This window comes from Pezoporus wallicus, unplaced genomic scaffold (assembly GCF_028554395.1).
Source record: "Pezoporus wallicus isolate ANWC-B61680 ecotype Strahan unplaced genomic scaffold, APGP_CSIRO_Pwel_v1 contig_6789, whole genome shotgun sequence".
Lineage (NCBI taxonomy): Eukaryota > Metazoa > Chordata > Aves > Psittaciformes > Psittacidae > Pezoporus > Pezoporus wallicus.
The window spans coordinates 926653-953069 of record NW_026637361.1 but is presented as its reverse complement, the minus strand read 5'-3'; the positions used below and the strand labels follow the sequence as shown (position 1 = coordinate 953069).

Genomic DNA, 26417 nt, shown 5'->3' with positions numbered 1-26417 from the left:
GTTTAACTTTTGTAACTACAAGCCCAAAATGCAGATATTTTCCAAAACGTACTGTCGATACGGCTCCCATCACTTTGGCAGAGGCATGGCATAGCTGCACCTTTCACAAAGGAATTCTGTAACAAAACGAGTTTTTACATGCTGGGACTAAATATTTTTAAACAGTATTCTCTGCCAACTTCAAGTTTCAGCTATATTTGTGCAACTGAAAAAAAAAAAAATCACACACATGTTTCTATACAAGATTAAGCTGCATTTCTGGTTAACCTCAGAATTATTTCATTTTTATATAAGCATTTAATGAGAAAGTTTGACTTCTTCCTTCAATGAGGAAAAGGAAGCCAAGCCACTAGAAAAACAGAGTCTTTCTGTATGTACGTGTGTGTGTGCAGGCACTTGTTTTAATTAAAAGTAATTAACAGAATGCTGTGCTCTCACTCACAGTGAGCTGTTACTACAGAGGACCTGTACTCAGTGCCAATGCTATTTTGCTGAATGCTGCTAGCAAGACAGATTGAATTTTGCAACTAAAAATATAAAAGTAGAAGACTTGGAGGGCATCATTAGCTGTAGCTGCCTGAGTTTCTCTCTAGAAAAGCAAAACAAAAGAAAAAAACCAGATTTGGCAGCTTCTGCCTTATGAAACATATCATAGTGTAGGTGTTGAGCAGCTGTTGTGCTTGCTTGCTTTCAGATTTTGAAGCAGGCAGATACCAGGTTGGGTGACACATTCAGCATATTCAGTATTTGTTGCACTGGAAAATAATTTATGCCTTTCCTTCTCAAATCAGTAGCTCTTTTCTCAAGTGTAAGCTGGGAGAGTAGCCGAGGCCTTAGACTCCTATCAAAACAAAGCAAATAAAAGTGATTCTGCAAAAGGAATTGGGAGAAGTGCCCTCCCTTCCCTAAAAATACTTTTTTTTCATCAATAAAGCACAGGCAGGCTAGAACTGTCTTTCAACTCCAGCAGCATTTCTGTTCCGTTATATCACTGCTGAAAGATTGCTAGAGTCCTAAACTTTTGAATTTGCACAGCAAAATAAGAAAGCGAAAAATTCTTTTTTTATGGGTTTATTCAGACTCTCCCTTTCATCTTGTCTTTAGATATATGGCAAATACTGTCTCCAATTTGAATCTTGCATAGCAGGTTAATGGCAACTGTATTTGTAGGTAACTACATATGAGATATAATACAATACAGAAAAAGCAAACTCAGTTAAAAATAATGGCCAGAAAGCCTAGCAAATCTTGTGGAAGCTTAGCATTTCTATCAGTTTGGACAGAAAATATGCAAATCCTAGGATAATGAGAATGAGAGATACATACTTTCTGGGTCCCTCACTCTTTACACATGCATACACATCCTGAGTTGAGGCATGGAGTAAGAAGACGTTTGTTGTGTGGGGGCCTTAGCTTGCAAGATGTATAATGTCCTTAGTGGAAGCTCTCTTGCTTTTATTTATTGGGTTCTCAGTTCCTGGAAGGTGTGAGATGTCTCCCGTGGTGTATCTATTTCCTCAGCAGAACGCTATAGGAATTTTGGACTGTTTCAAGGTTTACCTCTTGGAGCTTCCCATGGTACACAGCTGCTCATGTTTCCCAGGAAAATCAGGGAGGAAGGCTACTGCATGCCTGTATTCCAGGGAGGCAGAATATGGCTGGGAGGACAGTCTGACCTAGCAAGCAATGCTGCTAGACACAGCTAGTTGCCTCTGTGTATGATTACTACTCCTAAAGGAGGAAGAAAAAGGCTGGTAAAGAATTTAAAGTAAGTTTCAATGGAAGTTTGCTTGTGCAAGAAAAGAAAAAAATAATTATAGCAAGAAAAACACCAGTGAGTGATATAAACATATGAAACAAGAAAAGTGGTGTACCAACAATGAATTCAAGTTAAGGATTTATGTAAGGGGTGTATTTTAATGGAATAGAAAGTCAGTAAAATAGCAGTACAACAGACATGACAGTGTGACCTGTGCTTCCCAACAGTCAGTCCAAACCACTGAAGCACTGATCACCATCTCTTTTTGGTCTGGCCTCTTGATGAGTCTGTTCAAGTGCTAACCAGCAGAAACCTAACCTAGCAACACAGAAGAGAGGAGTATTTACTGGTTTAGCACCCTGAACTGGCTCACCTAGGATGTAGGCAGGAAGGCAGGCAAGGTAGGAAGGCTCGGAAGGCAGGGAAAGGACAAGACTGCAGCAGAAAGTGGGTTTAAAGCACACTGAAGCTTAGAGATATATTGAAACCACATACAAATGTGTTCACTTGTGCAGTATCTTTCACTCATCTGCCAATTCAAAAGCTAACGCAAGATGTATCTAATTAAGAAAAGTATATGCCTGGTGTATATAGAGAGGCATTCACTGGTGTAGGCAATCTTGTGAGTGGTCCTTTCAGGTGGGCAGTCTCCACATCTCCCATAAGGATCTTGGTGTTCTGACCTGACACCCCTCAATCTACTGGTTTGAACATCTGCATGCTTAAAAAAATACCAAGGGTATTTTGAGTTATTCAGTCATAAAATGCTTACTACAGTTTGACTGTCTGCAACAGTGTATCTACTAATCACTTTCAGTTTCTATAAAATTTTCAAACAATACATTTCAGGTGTATCCCTACTGTGTCTTCTTAATATAGACCACAGGTAAATGTGACCCATTGCTTCTGATCTCAAATTACCCAGTCCAGTGAATCACTGAGTGTGTACTGTGAGGGATTCACAACAGGATCCCAAAATATCAGCTCCCTCACAAATGGACCAGCTTGTCACCAGTATAGTTGTCCCCCATCACTCTGGGAACGAGACAAAGAACAGAATGAGGCAGCATAAGATAAAATGCTGAAACGTAAGAACTTATCATCAGAGCTGTCACTTGCCTTCAGCAGAAAGTTATGAGTGACCAGATTAACAAGGTATCTGCTTTTGCATTGTTAACATTGAAACTTGTCATTTTAGTGCCCTCCTGCAGCTGAGAAAACTGAATTCATGTCGTGTCTGAAAGTCACTTCAGTATTTTGGAAAACCGGATCTGCTACTCCATGGATAACACATTTAATTTAGCAAATTCCTCCATTTCTTGTCTTTTATACTCCTAAACTTCTTCTGAGTTTGTGCTATGTTATTGTGAAAACATCCTTGGACTCTTGGGTTTTCTTCCCCTCCTTCCTTGTCTAGGCAAGACAATGTAATGCAAATTTCCAGTACTATGGAGAGTTAGAAAATGGGTCACTTGCATTTCTCTTCACTTCACAAAGATGTTTTATGTTCAGAATTTATCCTCAGTATTTTTGCAAATACCCACAGGAAGAAGCAGAGGAATCTCCATTCCCTTTCCTCTAGGTTGTACACAGCTTGCCTTTTAATGTTGACAGCATTTGAACTTCTAAGAAGTTGCAAACTAGCATGATAAACAATTTAAGGCCAGAAATTTATAACATTTATGCTTAATAGTGTTCATCCATGAGGTTTCCCCTAGAGCTCTGTGAAATTTGCTGTCCTTGGCCACAGTGCTCCAGATTCCACATTCCCTTCAAGCCCATGCTTTTGTGCTTATATCAAAGCACAGTAGCTCTGGGCCCTCTGCATAGGAGACCCAAATCCGCAAGCCCTCAAGAGGCACCTCAGGCCACCCGAGCCTTGTAGAGGGGCACCCACCTTTTCCCAACAGTGACAGAGGGAGGTGAGAGTGATCACACCTATTAGGTAGGTGCTTAATATTTGAGGAAGGCTCTCTGTAGGCACTGTTGCATACCACATTACTGTTTTCACAGTTACAGAGATAATGCCAAGCGTCTCCTACCTTTCCTGGCACCAGGAAGATTTGCCAAGATAATATCTAACACCACAGGAGAGGCAGAGATCAAGGAAGGAGGCAATGAGGCCCAAAGGAGCTGCTACAGCTGTAGCACAGCAGAGGATGCCACAAGAGCGAGCTGAGAAATGTTGGCTATAACAGAACTAAGGACCACAGCTAAATAAACCACAAAAGCCATTAAGAAATGTTAGTGCAACCAGCAACAGGACTGGCCCATGCAAGTGAAGTGCTCCTGAGGTTTGCATTACAAATTGAAGTTACCATAAGGTTTCCTGTAGAAGTGTGCCTCTTTGCTGTCTGGACTGGTATTATTTCCAGCCCCTTGTCAAGAGATGAGTGCATAAGATTTGATCAGGAATTGCCTATGTGCATAAGAAAGTGTGAGTTTTCTATTTCCAGCTTATCGTATTTACCCATTTTATGTTAGATGCACAGACACCAGGACTGGGACAGCAAATGTTTTAGCCCCTCTCCAAACACAGTAAGTGATGATCAAAAGAATGAAGACAGCACGTACAGGATGCTACCACAGAAGCACAGGTTTCCATACTGAACCAAAAAAAGCAAATGCTATTTTCTCTCTGATGTATAATTATTCAGTACGTGTAAAGATCAGGAGACACTCTTAACACTTCCTACTTGATATCAAATTCAATACTTTTCATGGTCTCTGGAAGACTTTGTGATACAAGTTGTTCCCTTTGTCACAGCAACACTCCAGCGCTGTCTTTTTTTCCTCCCACATAACCAAACCGGGAGCAGCATCTGTAGCACCACAGAGCCCTGAAACAACATGGGACTCTTGCTCTGTGTCATTAAATGCTCTTTCACTAAACTAAAGGCCACAAGGAAGTCGTGTTGTACCCATAAGCAAATGTACGCCATAGGTCTCTCCCCTTCCAAAATTTTCCCCAGCTGCGGATCATTCAAAATCCCATGGAAGACATATTTCAGTTCCCTAGGGTTTTTTTTGTTAGAGGAGGACCTTCCACCTCTCCGTGGACAGAGCATTCAAACCACACTGCCAAATATTATGTGATGTCCTTTCCAGAGTTAATTTTTAATTTCCTGACTCCAGTACGTTAGAAATTTTCAAACTGCCTTGGCAGTCACTTACCAGCATGTGCAGACCTAATTGCAGCAGTGAATGCAGAGTCAGCCCAAATGAAAACCTCTGGACTAACTGAAGAATTTCTGCAGAATCAGTTACTGGGTTGAATTTAGTTCCAGAGAGCCCCATAGTCCAAGAAACGATGTAACACAGAGAGTGCAAACCTTTCTTACCACAATCTGCTGTGCAGTAAGGGAAGGCAGGTGTCCTCAACATGTCACCCAAAAACCCGATGATTTTCATTTTTCATTTTTTAATGCCACAACTAATAACCTATAGATGTGCACAGCTATAAATCTTGGCACCCTCTCCAGTATGAAAGAATTTCCCTTGGTATTCAATTTTCTTTGCTTTACCTTAAGTCACCCTAATCATGCTGACATCTACTATCGATGATTATATTAACCCTAAAAGATTCTTAAACAAATGAAAAGGACTGACTTCCACTCCTAAAGTTCTGCTTCCAATTTTCTGAAGGAAATTAAATAATGTATAAGTCAAAGGCTGGGTGTAGGCTCAGGCAGCTGAACATCGTTTTGTCCTTTCAAAGTGAAGACGAAGTGTCTGCTACAGAAGGGACAAGCCAAGAGAAATAAAGCTTAACCTCAGCTCCATGTGAAAGTGATTTGGGATAATCAGGGGACTATGCAAAGAGGTTAAGATGGGGACCACGTACTAACAGGAGAACATTACATGATGATCAAAAATGTATCAACAGCTGACCTTCACCTGGGGGAGCTGCTCAGCTCCGGCAGGCTGTTACACTGGAGCAGAGTACTAAGGGCAGGAGAAAGACGACAACAGCAGGAAGTGAAAAATCTATTTATATCTGGTATTTGTCATGTCATGGTAATCTTATCAAGGTTGGGTTTTTTTTCCAGTTTGCAAGATTTATAAATAAGTACTGCCTGACAACCTTACAGCGAGTCAGCTACACAGTAAATGCACATGCTACTTTCCAGTTCTCCTTTAGCTAATACATACTACTAAGATTATTAAGTCACCACCAAGGGACTTATTAATTTATGTACTATTGATGGACTGCTGATCCTTCTCTTTAACACAGTATATAGAAGGGGAAAAAACAGTAAAAACATACTAGGTATTTTCCTGGTCTTATTTTCTAAGCAAGTGATTGCTTTAATTACCACAAGGCATTTCTTACAACTATTGGGAACAGATGTATTTTGTAATATGATTTCTCTATTAAAAAAAGATACTGATCAAGTTTACATGGCTCCAAAAAGAGTTTATGCTGACCTTTGTGCACACAGACGAGTGGGTCTGAAATCTCAGATTAGCACTAGTCTTCATAATTAGGATCAACATAACCCTATCTGCCTAACCAAAACTTCGATGGAGAGAAAAAGATGCGTCACCCAGCCGTTAATGCTACAACTATGTAGTCTTGGCTATTTAAAAAATCTTCCTCAGGATATTATATGTGTGTATTATATATTATAATATTTCATACTTTACTGAATATTTTAGATGCAATGTAAATGGCCCTTAAACTCAGATGTCATAACCCTCAGCATCTTTCCCCTTTCCTGAGTAACAAGCACAATTATTTTCAGCACCATCATTGAGCCATTCTTTGGTCTGTCACAACAGTAACTGAGGAGCTGGCAAAGCAGGGATGGCCACACAACGTACACATGTGAATCCAACAAGCATCTTCCCTAGCTCTTGTAAACATGCCAGGAAATGCTTCACTGTTGAAAAAAAAAAAGCAAAGCAAAGCAAATCCTCAAACAAAAATACTATTTCCTTTTTAAAAAGTCGAGTTTGTATATACAATTTAATTTTGCAGAGTTATTTGAGGTACGTTATGAGTACCATTTAAATCTCAGGATACAAATTCATCTGACCATTAAGTACATTTGATTCAGAACAACTAACAGGTTAACTCGGTTCAAAGACTTGTAATTTACCAACAAGTACCTCTATATTTCGTGAGACTATAAAAGATTAGAACAGGCTTCAGGAATGCTAGTTCAGTATAAAGAGGCAAGGCAATTCAATCAACTGCCATGAGCTGGGAGATTCTCCTATCCATCCCCCTGCCACCTCTCTCCCAACAGAACCCAGCAAATGAAGCATTAGCCCATGCTAAGACTGTGTTTAAAAAGCAAACCAAGGAAAGGAATGAGGGTGGGCTTTAGTGGGACCACAGGGCTTTATTTAAACACTATTAGAATAAAATCCTCTGTGAAGACCTCCAAGTTTCACATCACTTTGTCTCTGCAGATTACCAAATATCAATAACAAGAAGAAAAAAACAAACCATAAAGAAGGATGGTAAGAAGTAGGAAGTTTTTACAGAATGTGGTTGTTTTGCCATCCTTGAATTTAAATAAAACCAGACACACAATATGCTACTCACACATGAAAAGAGGAGCCAAAAGGGAAGGGGAGACTTCCCTCCTTTTCTCTCTCCTTGCTTCAAGGTAGCATCCCTGAAAGCACACAAGCATCTGCTTTGGGTTCCTCTGACGTCAGTAAATACGACTGAAGTAAAGCACATGCTTAAATACATTCCAAAACTTATCTGCATTTAATAATTGGAAGCTAAATAGAAGCTATAAATCAATGAGCAGATTCAAACAACAAACAAGATCTTTTTTGACTAAAAATTAATATTACTTACTGGCTCTGCAAAAGTTTGGACTCAGTAATACCCATTATTAGAAATAGAGATAGTTTCTAATTCAGGATTCAATCAATTAATTTATGAATACTAAAATATGCACTGGTGACAGAAAAGAGTTGTGATTAATACCAGTGTGTCACATTTCCTTGGTGCTTTATAGCTTAAACATAGCGTTAACATTAGTTGACCTAGTCACGGCTAGGTTATTATGTGCAAAGGTTCCGGAGTTCCCAAACTCCTATGTGGTATGGATTTAACATAAAGATATTCTACAAACTACTGTCCTTCATTTTCATAGTCATCTGAATCTTCTGTTCCCAAGGTGTAAGTCATCTGCATTTCAGATCCAGGCTTGTTAAATACCTGACACAGAAAGACAGGAGCTTCCACCAGGAGCTGCAATATAAGCAGTGAACAGGCAACAGAACGACTGGGCACCAAGTATTTCTGCCTGGTTTTTAAATATCGATGTTTCTGGTAAAAGAAAAACAGGAAGAAATGTGGAGGTCTGCTACAAGGCTACTCATCCCTGATGGATAATTTTGCTAAGGCTGCTGGGCAGGAAATTGTGATCAGCAGCTCAGGCGGTGTGAGGCTCATGTTCTCAGAGAGGCTGCGAGAGGGGAAGAAAGATGGGCTCTCCTGTGGGAACGATCACACACCAGGGACCCTGGCAGGGTTAGGCAGTAGTCTCTCCACACAGGAGTCAGCCATTTGACTGTCCCTTTACTAAGGGACTGAGTGCAGGATTACAAGTCTTGGCTCTACCACAGATGCAAATTTTCACCACCTAGCAAGCTCTGCTACCACCTGGGATGCCTCGCCTTCCTGGGGTTAGTCCCCATTCACCTCCTAAACCTCATGGACTGTTACTAGCTCCCCGGGACAGACTCCAGTTTGTTAGATCCTGTGTGGCAATGTCTGTGCACACATGTCTTCTTTATACAAGGTACTCATTCCTATTTAAAAATTTATCATCTGCCTACTGGAAAAAACAAGACCTGAAACAACCTACAGTGACTTTGAGTTTGTTACCATCTGCCACAACCATGTATTATTTAAGCACAGGATACTGCCTCTAATGACTCTTCTCCTCATTGTGAGGTTCACACTGATGGGCAAAAGAAGCCTGACCCAAAGCTGAACAAGTGCTAAAACAGACTTGAAACAGGTACAAAGCAATGTGGACAGATGCAGGGCTGGTGGGCACAAGCCTGACATGCCTGTCTGCAGTGGCTCAGGGACACCCCCTTGCCTGAAGTTGGTCTCTGTGTGTGGGTTCCCACCACCCCTGTTCTGCCCAGGGATGGTGGAGAGTGACAGCAGCCATTGGGGTACCGGGCACAGCAGGGACCTGTCTCAGGTACTGCCACAAGAATCACTGTAGCAGGATCTAATTCCTCAGTAACAAGCAGGATTGGGTCCTAAACTATCAGTTCCCAGTTTTCATTAGGTTTGTTCATCCTCAGGCCAATTTTTGTGCCATAACCCCTTGGGAATTGTGCCAGCAAAGACTTTGGCCTAATAATACGAGGTTGATTTCTGCAGTATCATCTGCATGTGGCTTTGGGAAGACTATTTGTATATCCCACTAGAGACCCTGCAGAAGCAAACACCAACTCTGAAGGAAGATTTTTGACTATGCAATTACTTTTCCAAGATAAAAAAAAAAAAAGAGTAGACTGGACCATGGGCAAAAAAATTCAGATTGAAATATATTTAACAAATACAGGAAGTTAATGCTCTCCTGTATATTGCTTTGTGAGTTATTAGCACCTAAATATTCTACATGGTTGAAAGTGTATTAATGAGCTGGAAGACAAAGCTATTTAATCAGAAGAGATCAGCAGTAATTTATCCTGCAGCAGATTTACATGCAGCAGCCATGTGTGTTTGTTTATGATCTCTACATCTGGTAATGAGTTTTTGACATGATGGAAAGCTGCGGTAGAATAATGCACTCTATTCCTCAAAGTGACTAATTAATGCTCTACTTAATCTGCAAAAAGGCACTTTAAAAATAAACACTAATTTTCAGCAGACCATAAAGAACAGGTAACAACTGAATCACAGCATAGGCCTAAAAACTGGTGTAGCAACCTCACAAGCATGAAAAAAAAGGTGATTTTTAACTCTGAGAGTACCACGTGAAAAGCGTGTGCGCCTCTCGACACTGCAAAGAGTACATTAACGTTTCAGGTTTTTTTCTGAAAGAGAAAAGCAAACATACACTTTCTTCCCTCAGCAGTCTTCCTTTTGCACTTCAAGAGTGACAGACCTGATACCTGCAGAGATGATCAAAGCCTGAGTTATAATCTGTAAGAATCACTAAAGCCAGTAAAAGATGGCAGAGCTAAAATATTCCCCATCATTCGCACACTGCGTGCTGAAGTACAGTTTGTGTTCACAAGTTACCTACAGTAATACTGTGGACATCACCCTCCACCTCCTTCTGACAATTGATAAAATAAGCAGTAAATCACAGTTTACACAAGTGACATCGACAGGAAAAGCAGCCAGTGCAAACATGGTCAGACATCAGGGAGATGGTATTGAGCAGGGCTGGCTTTCTGGGGGGGAGTGCAGGGGGAATTCAGTGTCCTCAGCTTCCACCAAAGTCATTCCATTGCTTTTAGTCACTGCACCAAGACCTTGTCTCCACAGGATGTTATGCTGGAACAGCTACTGCATTTACATTCACACCCTATCTCATTCCAGGATAACTTCCTCACATTGATGTGCCCTTAGAAATAAAAGAAAGAGCATTCGTCTGTGGCTGCATTTAGCCCTAGGCTGAAGTCTCACCAGGTAACAGAGAATAGAGATTTGGCTGTATCTTATAAACTGTGCTAATATATATCACCACCCTTTGGACTGAAATCAACTTCTCTCTAATCTCCCAATCATTTCCCACAGAAAACATGTACTTTCTACAGCCCATGAAAGAAGGCAAGGATGTTAGGAAAGCCAGAAAGATTGCAAGGCAACGAAAGCCTGTGTGAGCTGCATCCAAGAACAAATTTCCCAGTTTAAGACACCTGAACTATGAAATGAGCCCTTTCAGTGACTGAGAAATTACTAAATTGCATAGGCCACAAGTATTGAGGAACATCACTGCAGAACCTTGGGACTGATTCCCCAGTTGAAGTTAAAGGTAAAATAGGTAAAAAGCTAACCACGGAACAAACAAATGAGATCTAAGCTTTTCATGCATGTTGAAGTGACAATATCAAAATACAGTTTCTCCTGCCAAGCGCAGCTCCTGATCTCCCACTCATACAGCCAGCATACAAAATTTGTAACTCAGGAGCTCTTGTCTGCACTGCAGCTGCAATTAAAGATGCATTTGTGTGGTACTCATAGTTCAGATCCCTAACCATACCCTATATAGACCATCTGCAATGCTCCTGTCTTCCCAGTTCAGATTTCCCAACACGAGTTGTGAGAACCAAGGGGAGGACATGGGAAGGACACCATGTCTGACAGGGATATCCTGGCAGATACGCCCCGTGAGGTACAGCCAGGTAAGGTCAACAATGACAGGAATGCTGAGTTGTTGAAGTGGAACCAGCAATTCCCTAAAACCGCCCTGTTTTCAGGAAGAGTGCACAGGCTGAAGTCTGCTGAGAAGTACCAGCCTCTGCTGCAGCACTGAGCATAAGTGAGTAAACGACACATCGTTTCTGGAGGTGACCCACTTTCTCTGCATCTCCACCAATGCTTTTCTGATAAAGGTTTTAATTATGTATGTTCGTCAGTGCCTGTGTCTCAGTGGGTTCCTAGGTCTGCAGAACACCTTCATTCCACTTAGACTAATTCTTTCTTTTCTTTGCTGCTGAGAGAAAACAAGTTACAGCTTCAAACCACATAGAGCTGCAGGTTTAGTGCTGCCGAATCCCCACTTGCTGCTGCTCCCCTTTCCTCAGTTCTCTATCTGATTTAGTGTTTACTTTCAGACCATATGGGAAACATGTCAGGAAAGCATGCATCCGGGTTCACATTCAGAATAAATACTTTTTATGACTATTCCCATGACCTGCAGCAATAGACTAGATTAGTCACCCACAACTATGTATAATCACACCATCATTTAAATACATTTTCAAACAGAATACATTTTAAGATACAGATCAACTAAATATTCTTCTATAGGCTTTCTAACACCCATTTCCTACAACTTTACCGTTTCTACCTGAGAAAGAAAGTGTTATCTTTCAAGTGTGGAGTCAATACAAATAAACCCAGAGGGCTGTGCAAAAGTGCAGCCTGCAGACTACTATGTAGTCTGTTCGTTTTTCTTAGCAAAAGAATGATGCAGTGCCACAGGAAAAGAGCTGAAAATGGGGTGCTGATGCTGAAGTAAAAGTGCCAACTATCAACATATATACAAAAAAAAACCAACCAAAAAACAAAACACAAAACCAGAAAAAACCCACAACATCCAAAAGGAAATTACTTTTTATTCCCCACCTGTTTCAGAAAACCAATCTCCTTACAATTTCAGGTTCATCCAAAAGCAGAATTGTAAAAGTTTTCTGCTGGAGAACAAAATATTTCCCAAGCAGAATATATCATTTACTGCAAAGCCAGGTAAACAAAGGATCAAATTCAACCTCACCCATTACACTTAGCAAGAAAATGGATAAAGTAATTTTAAATTGAAATACTTGAAGTCTTTTCAAGCTGAAGCATTCTGAATTCTACTTCTACCATAAAAAATCATGTCAATGACACAAAACTATACAAATTATTCAACTTAGTGTTTCGTTTTTTTTTGCAGAAGAAACACTGAAGTAAAATTTAGAAAAGTAAAATTAATAACTGTTTGGTTTTTTTCTTGCGTAAGTAATGACACAGCGATATCCTGTACTACCACTCCTTATTCAGGATAATAAGTTTTTTTAATCTGTCATCAACCTCTGGGTTCAAGAAAAATCCTATGCGTCCCTTTTGCTTTGGGAAATGGTTCTGGCAGTCTTTTAAGTGTTGCTGCACATACAACTGTCCAAAGTAAAGAGTGTTTGTAGGTCTCCTCTGTCTCTGTCCACCCCGCAAAAGCAAAAAACTCATCTGCTGTTGGATTATTTGCAGAACATATCAGCCAAATTGAATGATTGCATCACATTACAAGACTTAAGCAGAACACATGGGAATCTTCCTTTGGCTAAAATCATGCACATAAGATGAAAAAATGCAGAGATTTCCCCAGGTAACTTGGCTTTTTATAGCTCTTTTTTCTTTTTTCACAAAATGGAGGGCAGGTGTTATTTCTACAGGCAAACGTCGGAATACTCTTGTAACCCTCTAAAAAGGAAAGGGATTTTGCTTCTTTTTAAGAAATGCTTTCCCCGTATGTTTCTGAGACAGTGTGTGCAGTACTGTAAAGTCTCTCCATCTCACCGCAGCATTGCAGTTCAGTAAAACAGTTTAACTAACTCCAAGCTAAAACTAAGCTGCAAGCACCTGAGTAAGTCTCCTTCTCACCAGCATAAAGGATCCTGAAGGAGGAGAGACTTGCCCTTATTTTTGAAGTGAAGCACATGGTGAACAGCTTCCTTGAGCCGAGGCTTTCCAGTGTGCTCGTTGTCAGGCGTGCACAAATCCATGGTTATCAACCACACTGCAGACAAAGTTGACCTGTTCCTGGAACAGTCAGTGGTCAGTCTGCCAGCCACCTGCCTCCTCTGCCAGCTCCATTTGAACTTGGAAAACTTGGTATCTGGAAAATTATTTAAAACAGCAAATTTCCTTTTGATGGGTTTTCTTGTTGTTCTGATTGTTTCGGGGGCAGGCGGCTGAAGCAGGAAAAGTCATTACATGGTGAAAAGCAAAAACCTCACATTTTCATGTGTGATTACTTACATTAATATGTATCATTTTACATACACAGTACATCTACATATGGAACCTATTATTATTGAGGAAATGTTTTTTTAATGAGGAAGACTGAACAATACTTAAGAGAGAGAAAATGTTCAAACCAACGTTAATTTGCAGCAGAAGTAACAAAATATTTTAATAAAAAACAGTAACAAGACTGGCCTTCATATCCAGGATCAGCCTTGTCCTGTGTTCACACCTTGAGAATAGGATTTGACCTTCATGGCTTTTCCAAGCTTTGCAAACCTCCCAAACTGAAATTTAAACTCTGCCTGTCAAGGATTTTTAAAAGTAAGACCAGTGCTTCAGCTCTACAGAGACACAGAGACAGTTCGTTGTATTTGTTTTCCAGATCCATTGAAGCATTTTTACTCCCTCCACTTCTTTTACAGAGATTGCGCCTGCACTCCCTTCCTACCCTCATCTCATCCACAAATAAAGAAAAAAAAAAAGGAAAGGAAAAAAAAAGGGGGGGGGGGGGAAGAGAGATTTAGGTAATACAATCACTTCTGTATAAATGTAGCTAATTATAATCTCAGTTGCTGAACACTGTTTCCTCTCTCTCCCTACATGCTGAGGCTAATTAAGCTTTCGTTAAATGTTGCATATGAATTAAGAAACAAACAACAAAAACCCCTCACTATTTTAAAATGAAAAAAATGTGGTGCTAAAAAGTACTGGAAGGCTAAACATCACTACAATAAAACGGCTGGATTTTAAATGCTAAAAACAAAGTGACTAAAAGATCTCTGTTTGAAAAATGAGACACTTTCAAGAAAGACCATTCACTGTAGGAAAGAATCATCTCAAAATGGAGGATGAATTACTAGTATCAAATATAAACCTCAAAACAGGCTCTCTCTGTTATCATAATGCAAATATTAATGTGTATTTGCTATTCCTGCCAAGCATTATCAGTGTTGTTCCGACTCGCAGGGAACAACCTGTTCTGTGTGGATCCTGACTGGGCTAGGATTGGACTAGGTTTGTCATCTTGATATACCAGTAACGTTGTTTTGTTCATCTTGAGAACATGAGCAATGATTGCAAGAGAATACAGGTCTCTGCACTGGCTTGTTGTTGGGCAAAGCCTTAGAGCCACATGACTGTGGGATCAGTAAAGCTGTTTCTGTGGTCCAGGAAGCTGTTGCTTACCATGGCTCCCACCGCTTACCTTAACTTAGCCTCTTTATTTACTCTTGTCAAGCCAGCAGTTTTCTAAGCACTTTAATAGGCTGAACTACTTAGAAACTTTCTAAGCTTCCTTGTTGTGTTTTTCAAGTCCCTCTTTCAACGGCAGAATGGCATCAGAATGGCAGAAAAACCAGCACCAGCCATTCAACAGTGGCTTGATGCAACCCTACTGGGAACATCCCACAGGAGCCAAGTAACAAAATAAATGGGTGGCCTGCAAAAAGACACAATTTGTAATAATGTCCCAGGATATAGTTCCTGATTTTGAATTTGCACACTGCAAAAGAAGTCCTACTCAGTATATTACAAGAAATTAGGCAAATTATAATTTGTTCTGTAATTTAGTAACTCAGGTGGCAGATAGCTACTACTAAATACAACACCGAATCCCGAATCCCGTCTGAGTCTTATGTAAAAACAGATTTCAAATTACAAATATCACACAGGCATCATTCAGGCTTTGAAATATAGTTTACTTGCTACCAAATATGATGTGCGGAATGATTTGTCAAATTCATAAGAAGGAAGAAACCAATGAGACAATACAACCTATTTCCCATCAAGTCCAGGACTGTTTCGAAGGACACGTAGATTGGCAAAAGAGAGATTTATTACCATGGTTTCTTAAAGCTATGTTTTATAATTTAGCAAGCCTTCCTATCATGTTCATATGGTACTTATACCAAGCATGATAGGGCACCTGGATTTCTACCGCCTGTCCAACTTGGTGGGTCACTCATTGCCTGCACACCTCTGATGCAGCATCTCTGTAGCCAATTTCTACAGACAGAGCTATTTTTGAAATAGCTTTTTGGATGGCAATAATCTCATGGGGGCAAGAAAAGGTTGCTGCTTCAAAAAGATGTGATAAGAGTGGAAGAGTAATTCAGTAATTTTTAAAAGTCAGTCTGTTCTTAAACATGTCTACAGTAGTGCTGAGGCCACATGGAATTGTACTTAATTTCAAAACACCAATTAAAAGGGGAGGCATTCACCAGCCCCTGCTCCTCACAAACACATAGAGCCATGTCTCTTATTAGAAACCTGTAAAAAGCAATAGTGAAAGACCTGGAAACATTTACAGTGGCTTAGCTTGGGACTAACTGATATGCCTTCTCTTCAATCCCATTAAAATGCAAAGAATTTTCTTGGTCATGGAAAAATCATTTTGCTATATCAAAATCTAATCGCACAAAACAGCGTTGTGTAGTTTATGCATCAGCTGATTTGACAGAGATGAACTGTCAGGAAACTACAGGCCCAGAAGTGACAGCAATAGAATACAGCTGTAAAATACATCACATTTCGGAAATCAAAAGATAAAGACAAACCTGATGCATCTTCTGTTATTTCTGCTATCTAATTAATAATATACATTTTAAGAATAAGAAGACATTTTAATCTTTAGGAATTAAAGAAATAATCCTTGGGTTTAGCAAGATCAAACATGTATTTGATTTCAAGTGCATTAAATAATTCCATTTGTTGCAGGAAATATTTTAGGCACATGAAAATTTTTGAAATGCTGTAGAGGAACAATTTAGACTTTGACTAGGCTAGAAATGAGAAGGTACTCATGGTTTGGCTTTGGTTGAAGTGACAAAGGCGATGAAATTCAGCTGAGTCAAATTCAGATTTCAGAATTTGAAATTTGGTCTAATTAGCTGTTAAGAAACAAGTATCTTACTTGGTGCAACACATATATGATATATATGTTCATGGCAGGAACAGTTGTTTCAGATTTCTAAGCACATGCTACAGACTATTTTTTAGTTCCTTGTAAAGGGCACATCAATTAGCACTGTGGTGTTTCTGCACTTTCATGACAAAGAAAGCACCAGCAGTAACACACTTTCATAAATTGAACACTAAGTCTTTAAAGAGCTAATGAGACATCTTTTTTGTTAATGCTCATGATTAATTCCTGCTCTTCTAGGTTTCATGTACAAATTAAACAGCTCAGAACAGAAATACAAATTATTTATGAAACCCATTGCACATGCAGAATTGAAGGACGTTGACTACTGCAATACATATCTATTCAGCTGGAATCCAGATAATGGAAACAATTTTGGTGTGAAACAGCTACAAAATGTAGCTCATCTCCAGGATCACCTGTTTTTAAAATACCACACCTGGCTGTATGGTTCATTTGCAGCTTCTGCAAACCTTTGACAGCAAATTCGTTGGATGAGCTAGGGGATGTTCATTTCAGAGGAAGCACTGCTAGACTTGCTTTCAACACTGCAACACACTTGTGCAAAATGAAGTTAACATGGATGTTTGTAATACAATGTGTATTGTACATATCACCCAAATATCAATTTCTGAAAATCCTAAATATTGGAGAAATAAGTAAATATATGGCAAAATCTCCTATATGGCTTCATAAGTAAGAAAGGACACAAATACATATTTATATATATATATACTTGCACACACGTAAAGAAAGGGTAACACAAGTAGGACACAAATGCCAAATGAGCACCGTGTTACTATATAAGCAGATAAGATGAACACAATGATAATACTACTTGAGTGATAATATTACCAATTAATTTTTAAAAAGTCTCTAACAAAAGTTGAAACCTTTTTCCATCACTTTTGGGCTGTATTTATACATCATCCTGAGTACACTGGCTGAATTGTGGACAGAAAACTGTCCTAGAATAATTAGGAAAGCTGAAAGTAATTCAGCTTAGGACTGACATTTATCAATATAAAATAGTAAATTTTGGCATTGTTTGAAGTAAGGGAAGTAATTAAAGTATGCAAACGCATTTTGATACCACCACACTATTTCCTCCACAAGTTAGCAATGAAATGCCTCTCTCCACCTCGTACACGCTTCTCATTAACTCTCCACAATAAACATCATACTTCCATATCACACATTTGAGAGCTCTCCTAAATTGGGAATTTGGGAAACAGCATTGCTCTGTGCAAAAACAGCCAAGTCCAGTCAGGAAACATATTAATTTGAAAGCCTTAATTAATGACTGAACATTTATACAGCCAAGATTTATGAGTTACAAGGAAGTAAGTCCAAAACATAACACTCCTTCCTGCATGCAAACTCTCTTTTTAATGGCAAACAATTAGCCTAGGGTAAGATACTGTCTTAATGCTCAAGTTCACTTTCTTACTCCAACTTCCGTACATTGATACAGGACATTTGAATTTAATGCCTTTTTTTTTGTGTTTTTCCCCCTGCTCTTCCGTAAATATTGCTTTTAATAAATATCTATATTTTATCTTCATTAACCCTTGGTTGTTTGTGGTTTGTTGTGGGTTTTTTTTTTTTAATAAACTAATGAATTTGAAAATACTAATTTTTTAGCTCATGGATGAAAAAACAGTACACAAAAAAAGAAGAGGTAAAGAAAGAACGGAATACTTTCTGAACGGATAAGTTTATAGGACTTACTTTCTATATATGCTTGAAGAACATCATAAACAAGAAAAGGAAGGTCTTTAGTGAGATATATATACACTTATTGAAAAAAAAAACATAATCACATGCAAAAACTTTCTTAAAATTCCCCCAAATCCCAGTTTCTTCCTTGAGCTTACTTTACTGAATTCACAAGTACTTTTGCACGTTCAGTAACAAGAATGTTAGAAAGCAAGAGTAAGTTTTCAGCTTTTAATCTTTTGACTACATTCCACTTCTGAAGAGAACTGACATCTTATTACAATGAGTGTTTACTGTTTGAATATTAAACAAGACTGCCAACTCTTCCTTGGAAGTCCTCAGGCCTTAAACTAGAAAAGTCAGAATCAAAAAAAGTTTTGCTCTCTCTTTTTTTATACTAAATTACAGAAGATATCTTCTTGCCTCCAAATTTTGTTTTGCTAACAAAGGAGTGTGGTTTGTTTTTCCCCCTGGTTAATATAACATGTAAATACACAAAAATGACCACAGAAATGGCAAGATCCCACAAAGCACTAACATGGATAATTACAGCAGTCTGCAATGAGCCTGTGTCCCTACAGCCACACTGTATGTCCTCCCTGGCAAGGGAACTCCCCAAAACACCTCTCTCCAGGTACACAGCCACAATGGTGCTTTGCAGAGGTAACTAGAAATGCAAGTGGCACATGGCTTTTGGGCTTGGGGTTTTTTATTTTTGCTTGCTCGTGGTGGTGTGCCAGTGCTGAACATCCAAGCCCCTATAATTGCCTGTCATAAGAAAAATCCTCAAAAACCTGTCCTTCTGGTTTCTTCTCTTCAGTCCTTTATTCTTGCCTGAATAGCAAAAACCATACACTGCAAGTGGCTGCCAAAGAGATTGAGTGGAAACAGTTTTTCTGACACGAACTCACAAATACTTGGTAACATCCTACCAAAGATACCCACAGAGTCTAACCGATGAGCCATGTACATTTTGCTCCTCACATCTGCTCCCCCCCCCCCCCCCCCCCCATCAGTTTCCCATCAAATGGGAGCTCACTGGGAGCAGTTCTGGAAAGAGACAAAGTTTGTTTATCCCAGTAGAAAGCACAATAAGACCAGAAATATACAAGACAAATCAGAAGACAGATTACTTTTCTTCCCCTCCCTTCCCTCTAATGGTGTGTTTCACTGTGCAATGTTAAGCATAAAAGTAATAGTCTAGATTTATCACAGATTTATTTCGTTTGCTAGGACACCAGAAAGCCAATCTCTGTAAGATGCCAATTACTCTGAAATCATAACTAACAGGCCCCCACTTCCCTAAATAAGAAAATAAACCATCAAACAAACAACATTCAAAGCAGCTCTTTTAAACTGGGAAAAACTCTATTGGTTTTCCTCCCTGACAATGGGAATGTCAAAACCAATTAGCAATTGCAGTCATCTTGGGGTTTGCTGTTTTCATCCACTGGAAGTGGTCAACCCAGATCTGACGGTTCACTTCTGTACACTCAATACCATGGACAAATTACAGAAGACTAAGACCTGAAAGGCTTCAAGATTATCCTTGACATTTTCATTACTCAAAGACAGGAAACAAAAAGCTTAAGCTGAGAACTATGTGATAGTTTATAAAGTTTAATTAAAAAGCAAAATGGTCCATGGAATTGCTTCTAACATAGCTAATAATTTGCCGCAGAGCTGTTACTGTGCTCTTTTCCATCTGCCAATAATCATTTAATCCTTCTGCCAAAGGAAACCTAAAGCTTTATGTATTTCCGTATGTATTTAAGGGAAACCATAAAAGATAACTTGGAAATAACGACTTCCATTTTTTGATAACATAAAATCTGAGCTACAGTAGTGCAGGCATACCTCAGCTTCTCTGTGGTGCTACGATACGTTATTTGACAGCTTCTACGCCAGGCAATGGTTTGAATGTTAAGACCAAAGTTTTGTGCCAATACAAAATCTTTGTTAGGATTCAAATACAAAACAAAAAGCCAGCTGCAGATAGCTTCCCTTAATGTGCCTTCTTCAATGGGACCACAGCTCTCCTCCTCCTGAACAGCCAGTGTTCAGGCAGGCTGTCAAAGCCAAAGTTACACGGCAAGAATGAAAATTGCCCTGTTTGACAACATGGGTTTGGCTGCAAGTACTTGAAAGCTTCCTTGTTCCCATATTCAGAATCAATGACTATTTTAATTACTAACAACTTCTCAAACTGTTTCAGAATTGATGCTGAGCAGCTTACTCTCCCCCAAAACCCTCAAAATCCAACACTGTTGTTACTAAAGTTTGTGGATAAAAAAAGAAAGCAGAACAAAGGCAGGTATTTCAACTATTCTGTCCCCAAAAATCTCACTTAGAAAAATAGAATTATACATAAACAAAACCTCTTTGAAAGGAACACAGCAGAATACATTTTTAAACTCAACTTAAGGAGATGACAGGTGTGTAAGCTTGTGGTTCATACACATTTTTGGGGATGGCAACTACTAAAGCATAACACAATTAAAATGTTAAGAAAAAAAACCTAACAAAACACCAAGAACATAAAACCCTGCAAATACTTTATCAGTAATGACCATCTTTCACAAAATGAACTCAACATTTACTTTACAAAAATGAAATATTATTTCTATTACAGGAGAAAGTAATGAAAGCAGAATAGTTGGTGCACATTCTAATAGGTATAGCTTTTAAGTTTGCAATTCAGTGCATTTATTGTGGAAGATATACAGCCTAATGGCACACTTACTGATCTTATTAGATATTGCTAGGTTCCAAATTTTTGCAACAGCAACCATTACTTCGCTGATGATTGCTAAAGGGAAACATCCTATTCTATATGTACACAAAGATACCAATATACATTTAAATATTTTAATTGGTACACACACCTCTCCAATCTTTGCAGTTCAGTGAAGTGTGAAGAGCATCGTCATTAAAATACATGTTCTTCGTTCACAACAACAATACTCAGGTAGATTAATAAGCTTTCATACCTGTGCTCCACTGTTCATTCCTCTGCCATTCATTAACATTTCTTCCCCCTTGACAGCAATTTAACTGGCACAGTACCAGAAACACAAGTAGGTCAGCACAAGGTGTTCCTCTGTATGGTTTCATCTGGTATAAACATCCCATCTGAGTTAGCCTTCAGGTACTGCATTTAAATATTCCTGGTGCCAATTAAGGTAACAATTAGAACTATTTTGGATATTATTGTCCACGTACTCCCCTTATTTTTGGAGCACTCAGTTCTGTTAAGAATGGAAAGCAAGTTTTACTGGAGCAGCAGAGAGCTCTCTGCAGCTCTCCTGGTCAAGCTGATGCCTAAGATTATGTCTCAGTGCTACGCCGTGGGAAACCCCTTGAGACCCTCAGCATATCCAAGAGAAAAATATATATGCACATATGGAAAGGTAAACTGAACACTGAGATTTGATAGACAGACACTGTGTACTACTACAAGTAACTACAATAGGCACTTAAGCCAGTCAGATACACGCTGTTAAGGGATTGAGAAACAGCAAGGGGTATGTAAGAATATTTACTTTTTCCCCATTTATGAAAAAAGTGGATACAAATCAGTGGTCTCATGGAAAATGATACAAAAAAGTCTGGATGTTATCTTTTGCTAATGTACTAAGACATATACAGTATTTATAACTTGTATTCTGTGAAGATCTGGACCTGAAGTTAGTGTATAAGGGTCAAGGATGAGGACTTAATTTTCTGTGAAGCACAATGACTTTTTGATGACTTTCTCTAATTTGTGTGCCTTGCCTTATACTTTAGGACTAGAACTGAGGGAAAATCAAAGCAGCAAGCTCCCTTCTAACCACATACCCTATGACACAAGGTAACTTCTACGACCAAGTGCCAACGGTACAAGTTTAAATCAGAAAAAGAGGTCAATGTGAAGAAAAAGTGCCTTTTTTTTTTTTTCCTCTTCCTTTTATTAACATAAAAGCAAATTCTACCACTCTGAACTGATACTAGCATCTGTATTACGTAAATGAAAATACCTCAAAAGACAGAAATAAACTGACATTTTCAATTCATTCCTGACCACTGCAAATACAATTTTAACTCAAACTTATATACCCCCATTTGTGATCAGTGGTATACTGAAAGCATGTGCTTTAAGACATGGAAGGATAATCCCTGCTGTCTGATTAAGGAAAAAAAAAAAAAGGAAGAATGAATTAAATTAAAAGTTGCTAGAAATAACTCACAGTCAAAAAATAAAACTAACAGAAAACAATAGCAGTAGCCTAAAGAGACATTTTTTTCCTTCAGGAATGAATTCCCATCTGCTTTTAAAGAGCAACATGTTTTTCCATTGCTAGGAACTACAGCCAAAACAAGGACAATAAAGCAGCAGAGCCACAGGCAAGAGCAGAGAGCAAGTGAAGCTGCCTGAGAGAGTATCAGTCTAAGGTCCCTCTTTTACATGGCTGTGTTTCACTGACATCTCAACAGTCCCCCACTGTGCTGGCAGCACACTCCTCCCTGCCACCCTCAACAAAGGGGAGCTCCTGGTAACTCCACCGCTGTCAAGGTAGTGTGGAAAAGGGGAGGCCAGGGCAGCAGAGGGAAGCAAACAGCACATTCAGCGATGCCAGTAAAGGAAGGCATCTCCTGTGGCCTCGGCTGGTTTGGTGAAACTACAGCTGTTCCGTAAAAGCTCATGGGAAGTGAGCAGCCCTGTCAGCAGAGGACTGCATACCCCTGGCACAAGTGATGCTCTTGTTGCGGGTTCTTTTTCCAAACAGGCGTGCAACAAGAAATAACCGTTCAAAGGCACTGGGAGGACAAAAGCAAACAGAGGTGCTCATTTACAGATTGTGGGTAAATTATGCCATTAAAATAACTAATGAAGACACAGAAAGGAAGAAAAAAAACATACTGAAATTAGCTGCATCCTATCTGTTTCAGCATTTAAGGAATCAAAACATTCAGCTCTTTGGGCTGTATGGAGGAAGAAAATCTCAGGTTAAGCAGCAGGCTGAATTTCATACCTTGAGACTGTTTGGTGCTCATTGCAGGGCTTGCTCAAATTCCCTCTGGTGTTCCACGTTTCTCTGAGGATCACTGTTTTTTAAGTTACTTAGGAAGCAGTTTCAACTGTATTCTCCCTGAGCTGTTAATGGATCTGACCTTTTCAGAAACACTAATGCCCCTTCAGCCAGATGCTTTAAATCTCCTCTGCTTGATTAAACTATTAGCAAATCATTATTTCACTGAAGGATAAAACGTTCTTTCCCAGATGTGCTAGCCAGGTTTCAGGGCAAATACTCTCCTGGATACCAAACCTTACGTTTTGCATAAAGATGCAAAATGCCACCCATGCTTTTATACACATAGGGCGAATACAAACAGTACCTCATCAGGTTTCAGCTGAGGTAAGATGTGATGAAAATCAGGCCACTTGGGGCAATAAACCCCCCCACCCATCTTTGAAAAATGCATGAGGGGAACCAGATCTTTCTAAAGTGGCTTAAAAGGAGAGCAGGCAGAGGCAGTGTCATGCCACAAACTCTTGCGGTTCAGCACCACCATGCCCATGAGTGATTACCCAGACACTCATGCTGCCCTCATTCCTGATCTGCCCAAGCACATTCTGCACGTACAAGGTTCCTGTGAGACCAGCAGTAAGCAAAATCCCATGGGAAGTCCTGTCTAGTTACTTATTTCCTTTCCGGTGATTCATCTCATTTATCCCAAACATTGACATTCGGAAAACATTCTGAATGCCACGTATTTCCTCACCTTCCAGCCACCTGTGCCAAACACATCCTCAGCACTGAAAATGTGTGTCGGAAGGAGGTGATCCCAAATTACCCATACTGGATGAAGGCTGAGTCTCTTTTCCTCACCCACCCACACAAAAATGTTCATGTTTCAATGAGTGATATAAATTAACAGATCCTATGCATTGTTCCAAGAGAAACTTCAGAGGTTCATCTGAGGCCTTTATCTTGCTGTGTTTCAATCTGACAGTGTTCCTCACCTTGAAAGCTGCATTTCATTGTAATACTGTATCCTGGTGTGGAGCTAAGCAGAACTTGTTCAGGAGGAAAGGCCATCCAGCAGAGTCAGGCCAGAGTTGTTTCAGTCATAGATGCTTTAACTACTAAATCACACATTTCTGATGAGACACATGCCTTTTTTTTTGTGGTATCTTAGAAGTTTAAAATCTGAGGGCCCAGTCCCTAATGATGTGTTGCATGCCTTTGTCCTGTGTTCAGCAATAGGAGTCATTTTTCTCCTTCTTAGTAGCTGGTGCAGTGCTGTGTTTTTAACTTTCAGCCTGGGAACAGCGCTGATAACACCGATGTTTTTAGTTGTTGCTCAGTAATGTTTACTCTGACCAAGGACTTTCTGAGTCTCATGCTCTGCTAGGGAGGAGGGGAAGCTGGGAGGAAGCAGAGACAGGACACCTGACCCTAACTAACCAGAGGTATTCCATACCACAGCATGCCATGTCCAGTATATAAACCGGGGGCAGTTACCCAGAAGGGCTAGATCACTGCTCAGTTGGGCTGGGTATCAGTCAGCAGGTGGTGAGTGCTTGTATTCTCTTCCGTTGTTATTTCCCTTATCATTATTATTATTGGTGGTAGCAGCAGTGATTTATGTCATACCTTAGTTACTGGACTGTTCTTATCTCAACCCATGGGAGTTGCATTCTTTCAGCTCTCCTCCCCATCCCTCCAGGAGGCGGGTGGGGGAGCAAAGGGGTGGGGAGTGAGCGAGCAGCTGCATGGTTCTGAGTTACTGGCTGGGCTTAAACCACAACAGCCTTCAACATCTGTAGAATTCAATGGGAATTGAACACACACTGCATCTAGCATAACTAAGCATAAAAGGAACAAACACATTTGCATTTAAAAATCAAAATGATGGGCTGTAGCCGTGACATGATTTGAAAGGTCTACTGTTTGTTTTGTTGTTTGTTTGCTTTTTCTTCCACACAGAAACTTCACTCTTTATTTTTCTACTTTTTTTGATGCTCCCAAAAGCCTGTGTCTCTTTTTAGTCTACTATACAGGATTGGATTTATTGCCCTTTAAAAATGTTAAGCAGAAAGCCTTCCCCTTAAGTTAGGAAGATCTTTTCCTTCATGGAAAAACTAGGTGTAAAGAAGATAACACATTCTAATTTGTCATATGTCCTTTTTAACCTGTATTTCAGCCCTCTCTCACCTTTACTGTGGATTCTGTTTACTAAAGAGACAAATTTTTCCCAATATCTTAAAAGACTGTTTACCTTCCTGTATACCTACAGTGGAAGACATCCTCACTTATTCTGTAGTTGGTACCTTCCTCTGTAAGAAAAAGATGAGTTTTGGTTGTTTGCAGTGGGTTTTTATTAAAGTTTATAGCTTAAATATATCAGTATCTTTTAAACAAGACCATGCATGTTTTAGAATACATATTTAAGAGTCAAAGGCGTTAGTCGACTGAAACTAGTGTGCTACTGTAAAGATACTTTTTGGCATCAAATATGTCCTCGTATGAGCCACAGCAAACCTTCATTGGCTTGCTGCTTTCCCCCTTCATTCTTTGTTCCCACTGAAAGTTATTGCAAAGTGAGAAAGATATTTTTTACATCAACTGTTCTACTAAGAACGAGTGAAAGATTTACAGGTTCCCAGATTCCTGCTTTACGATTGTCTCCTGTAAGCATGGAAACTGATAATAGCATAGAAACAACGCCAGCCTTTGCTTTCACCATGACCTGCTTTCCACAAATTTAAAAGCAGGATTAGTCCCATTAGCTTACTTTTATAAGCATGCTGGTCTTGAGAATATAGTCATCAGATCCAGAATATTGATATTTTTTTTCACTATCTTTAACCAACTTAAAACTACTCAACACTTGATTTAAGTTTCTGCCTAAAACTTCCCTCTCTGCTACTGCCTTCTAAACTGTAACAAACTATAAATGTGACTGGGGTTCAGACAATAAAAGAAGGTTCCTCACTCAGTACTGAGTTTATTCTCCTTTTTATCACCTACTTTCTGGAACTAAATATTTCTACAATGGGGAAACACTGTTTCATCCCTTGATCATCCCTTTTCTCAGCAGCCTCCAAGGATTTGAAGACAGACACACCCCTTCCCCTTAATCTGTAAAGGCAAATGATACAATCTTCTTACCCCCCTCCCTGATCTAATAAGGACATCAGTCTTTGCATTTATAAAGGCAGGTATCCTTCCTCTAGACCAAGACATGTTCCAGCTACAACCTTTCTTATTCTCTGGGTGAGACAATGCGTAATTTAAAAACTGCTGGACAAACAATTTTCTATCTGATACTGTCCAAATGATTTTGTTTGCACTTGCACTAGA

General features: G+C 39.5%; 1 protein-coding gene across 4 annotated transcripts in view; it reads right to left on the bottom strand.

Moving 5' to 3' along the window:
* The window catches only part of AFG2A (AFG2 AAA ATPase homolog A), a 227132-nt gene that overhangs the window by 34410 nt on the left and 166305 nt on the right, over positions 1 to 26417 (bottom strand). The window lies entirely within an intron of this gene.